At 51.7% G+C, this 5000-nt stretch overlaps 1 non-coding gene across 1 annotated transcript in view; it reads right to left on the reverse strand.

Moving 5' to 3' along the window:
* The window catches only part of LOC126452453 (small subunit ribosomal RNA), a 1909-nt gene extending 1135 nt beyond the window's left edge, over positions 1-774 (reverse strand). Inside the window, exon 1 of the ribosomal RNA XR_007584618.1 lies at positions 1-774. This exon is cut by the window's left edge and continues 1135 nt beyond it. This is a non-coding gene — a ribosomal RNA (small subunit ribosomal RNA).
* Between the last annotated feature and the right edge of the window lie 4226 nt (positions 775-5000).

Below are 5000 nucleotides of genomic sequence, written 5' to 3' on the forward strand. Positions count from 1 at the left end.
GGGACGCACGAGCACGCACGAGGCGGTCGCACGCCTTCGGCTCGCCCCACCGGCAGGACGTCCCACGATACATGCCAGTTAAACACCGACGGGCGGTGAACCAACAGCGTGGGACACAAATCCAACTACGAGCTTTTTAACCGCAACAACTTTAATATACGCTATTGGAGCTGGAATTACCGCGGCTGCTGGCACCAGACTTGCCCTCCAATAGATACTCGTTAAAGGATTTAAAGTGTACTCATTCCGATTACGGGGCCTCGGATGAGTCCCGTATCGTTATTTTTCGTCACTACCTCCCCGTGCCGGGAGTGGGTAATTTGCGCGCCTGCTGCCTTCCTTGGATGTGGTAGCCGTTTCTCAGGCTCCCTCTCCGGAATCGAACCCTGATTCCCCGTTACCCGTTACAACCATGGTAGGCGCAGAACCTACCATCGACAGTTGATAAGGCAGACATTTGAAAGATGCGTCGCCGGTACGAGGACCGTGCGATCAGCCCTAAGTTATTCAGAGTCACCAAGGCAAACGGACCGGACGAGCCGACCGATTGGTTTTGATCTAATAAAAGCGTCCCTTCCATCTCTGGTCGGGACTCTGTTTGCATGTATTAGCTCTAGAATTACCACAGTTATCCAAGTAACGTGGGTACGATCTAAGGAACCATAACTGATTTAATGAGCCATTCGCGGTTTCACCTTAATGCGGCTTGTACTGAGACATGCATGGCTTAATCTTTGAGACAAGCATATGACTACTGGCAGGATCAACCAGGGAGCTGCGTCAACTAGAGCTGAGCAGCCGGCCGCCCGGGAGTGTGTCCCGGGGGCCCGCGCGAACACGCAAGCGTCCGCTCAATTATTCTGCAAACAGGAGGAGGCTGAGCTCCCCTGCACAACACACCTCGAAACCCTCTCAGGTCCCGGCGGCGCGCAGCGCCGTCCTAAGTACTTGGTCGGGTTCGAGAGAGGCGCAATCGCCCGGAGTTAGGCGAGTAGACGCTTTAGGTGCGACCACCCGTGCTCCCAACTGAGCTTGCCGCTGCCGACAGAGGCCCAGGAGCGTGCTGTCGTGGCATTGCCGGCGGGAGACAACACGCGCCACCTACGGTGACCGGCAGCTCCAACGCCAGCGCCACAGAAGGACAAAAGCCCTACTTGGGTGCCGAAGCGAACTCTCCCAGCACAGCGCACGCGCCAACACGTCCGCACAGCTGCGATACAAACCACCTGCGAGAACCGCTGGGGCGACCGAGCAGCAGACGGCGTCGCGGCGCCGAGCGCCGGGCGGCGGCGCATCCTCAGCGCACAAAGTCCTCAATCGGACCAGCACACTGCAGATGGCCACCGCGCTTCGCACCGGGCCCGCGAGGACCTACTTTGGCCGCAAGGCGCCGCGAGCAGGGGGCGCCGGCGCGCAGCTGCGCCGCCTGCCGCGTCCGTCGGCCGGCGCGCCTGCCACCGGCCGCCCCCACCAGCCGGCTGTAGCGCGTGCGCCCACGCACCGCGCTGCCAGCACGCCGGGCGGCCCCCCCTCACCGGCCGGGGACGGTCCCACCCAGCCACCGCCGCGTATCGCCTCACACCCAGATCCCCTTTCACGTTCGTGGGCATGGTGGGTCCCCTTTCACGTTCGTGGGCATGGTGGGTATCCCTGAAACAACCGGTTAATAGCTCGACCGATCGTCGCCAACACTGATTCACCTCTAGCGAGAACAACCGCACCACAACGGGTTACCGGTTGTTCATTTGCGTAACGTCACCAGCAAACGTACACGTCCATCGCCATTTGCAACGAGTATTGCATGCCTGTGTGTCAGGTGTCACAACACACTACGTCTGCCCACATAGACGCAACAACATGTGCACGCCTAGAGAACACGTGGAAGGTAGACCCCGTACGTATGCGGTGTCCATTGCGCGAACGACTGTCAGCCCGCCTCTGCAGCATGTCGCAGATGTGGAACGCGGTGCAACATGCTATCACGGTGTGTGAGAAGAGACGACTACGTCCGAATACACGCTCCACTACATCAACAGACTGCTCATGCTGATCGCCATCCAGGGCGTCCGTTCCTCCCACACGTCTGTATGGCGTACCACACTGCAATCCAGCTCTTATAGGGAGACGACACGTAGCTGCGTGCACAATATTTGGACTGTATGGTCCGCCGTTGCTAGGCGCTGTCGTCATACGGTCACATGGGCCACGATGTATCATTCAGTACATACGGAGCAATGTGCAGTACAGTTTGTGGGTTTTGCGTACATCGGCGGACAGGTGACAGGCCGTACCACAACGTAGGCTGAGTACGTCGGCATGCGAAGGGCATTGAACATGCAAACTTCTCACCGACCAGCTTGCGAAGGCAGGGGGGAAGGGGGGGGGGGCATGTACGTCCTGCTGCTATCCACACTACAGTGTATAGCAGGAGCATGTGGAAAGTCAGCAACACCTGCAAGGTGTTTAACATGACGCGATACACAGGGGACCGGGCAGTGCGAGTAGCGAACTATATTGCGAGGGTTGCGGTTAGGCAACACTACACTACTTTAACGGGTTGCATAACAATTACAGAGCAGGTTCAGCGACAACGTGCATCAGGTTAAGGCGCAATATAGTTTAGGTTACGGCGCACTTTAGGTTAGGTTAAGGCACATTATAGGTTAGGTTAAGGCACAACATGGGTTACGTTAAGGCACAACATGGGTTACGTTAAGGCACAACATGGGTTACGTTAAGGCACAACATGGGTTAGGTTAAGGCACAACATGGGTTAGGTTAAGGCACAACATGGGTTAGGTTAAGGCACAACATGGGTTAGGTTAAGGCACAACATGGGTTAGGTTAAGGCACAACATGGGTTAGGTTAAGGCACAACATGGGTTAGGTTAAGGCACAACATGGGTTAGGTTAAGGCACAACATGGGTTAGGTTAAGGCACAACATGGGTTAGGTTAAGGCACAACATGGGTTAGGTTAAGGCACAACATGGGTTAGGTTAAGGCACAACATGGGTTAGGTTAAGGCACAACATGGGTTAGGTTAAGGCACAACATGGGTTAGGTTAAGGCACAACATGGGTTAGGTTAAGGCACAACATGGGTTAGGTTAAGGCACAACATGGGTTAGGTTAAGGCACAACATGGGTTAGGTTAAGGCACAACATGGGTTAGGTTAAGGCACAACATGGGTTAGGTTAAGGCACAACATGGGTTAGGTTAAGGCACAACATGGGTTAGGTTAAGGCACAACATGGGTTAGGTTAAGGCACAACATGGGTTAGGTTAAGGCACAACATGGGTTAGGTTAAGGCACAACATGGGTTAGGTTAAGGCACAACATGGGTTAGGTTAAGGCACAACATGGGTTAGGTTAAGGCACAACATGGGTTAGGTTAAGGCACAACATGGGTTAGGTTAAGGCACAACATGGGTTAGGTTAAGGCACACCATGGGTTAGGTTAAGGCACACCATGGGTTAGGTTAAGGCACACCATGGGTTAGGTTAAGGCACAACATGGGTTAGGTTAAGGCACAACATGGGTTAGGTTAAGGCACAACATGGGTTAGGTTAAGGCACAACATGGGTTAGGTTAAGGCACAACATGGGTTAGGTTAAGGCACAACGTAGGTTAGGTTAAGGCACAACGTGGGTTAGGTTAAGGCACAACGTGGGTTAGGTTAAGGCACAACGTGGGTTAGGTTAAGGCACAACGTGGGTTAGGTTAAGGCACAACATGGGTTAGGTTAAGGCACAACATGGGTTAGGTTAAGGCACACCATGGGTTAGGTTAAGGCACAACATGGGTTAGGTTAAGGCACAACATGGGTTAGGTTAAGGCACAACATGGGTTAGGTTAAGGCACAACATGGGTTAGGTTAAGGCACAACATGGGTTAGGTTAAGGCACAACATGGGTTAGGTTAAGGCACAACATGGGTTAGGTTAAGGCACAACGTAGGTTAGGTTAAGGCACAACGTGGGTTAGGTTAAGGCACAACATGGGTTAGGTTAAGGCACAACATGGGTTAGGTTAAGGCACAACATGGGTTAGGTTAAGGCACAACATGGGTTAGGTTAAGGCACAACATGGGTTAGGTTAAGGCACAACATGGGTTAGGTTACGGCACAACATGGGTTACGTTACGGCACAACATGGGTTACGTTACGGCACAACATGGGTTACGTTACGGCACAACATGGGTTACGTTACGGCACAACATGGGTTACGTTACGGCACAACATGGGTTACGTTACGGCACAACATGGGTTACGTTACGGCACAACATGGGTTACGTTACGGCACAAATTAGGTTAGGTTACGGCACAAATTAGGTTAGGTTAAGGCACAAATTAGGTTAGGTTAAGGCACAAATTAGGTTAGGTTAAGGCACAAATTAGGTTAGGTTAAGGCACAAATTAGGTTAGGTTAAGGCACAAATTAGGTTAGGTTAAGGCACAAATTAGGTTAGGTTAAGGCACAAATTAGGTTAGGTTAAGGCACGATATAGGTTAGGTTAAGGCACGATATAGGTTAGGTTAAGGCACGATATAGGTTAGGTTAAGGCACGATATAGGTTAGGTTAAGGCACGATATAGGTTAGGTTAAGGCACGATATAGGTTAGGTTAAGGCACGATATAGGTTAGGTTAAGGCACGATATAGGTTAGGTTAAGGTACGATATAGGTTAGGTTAAGGTACGATATAGGTTAGGTTAAGGTACGATATAGGTTAGGTTAAGGTACGATATAGGTTAGGTTAAGGTACGATATAGGTTAGGTTAAGGTACGATATAGGTTAGGTTAAGGTACGATATAGGTTAGGTTAAGGTACGATATAGGTTAGGTTAAGGTACGATATAGGTTAGGTTAAGGTACGATATAGGTTAGGTTAAGGTACGATATAGCGTAGGTTCAGATACACATTGTTGTAGGGAAAGGTGTATTGGGGGGGGGGGGCGGCAGGTTCGTTGATAGTGATTATCGTAATTGGATGCCTGC

This window comes from Schistocerca serialis, unplaced genomic scaffold, assembly GCF_023864345.2.
Source record: "Schistocerca serialis cubense isolate TAMUIC-IGC-003099 unplaced genomic scaffold, iqSchSeri2.2 HiC_scaffold_875, whole genome shotgun sequence".
NCBI classification, from domain to species: Eukaryota; Metazoa; Arthropoda; class Insecta; order Orthoptera; family Acrididae; genus Schistocerca; species Schistocerca serialis.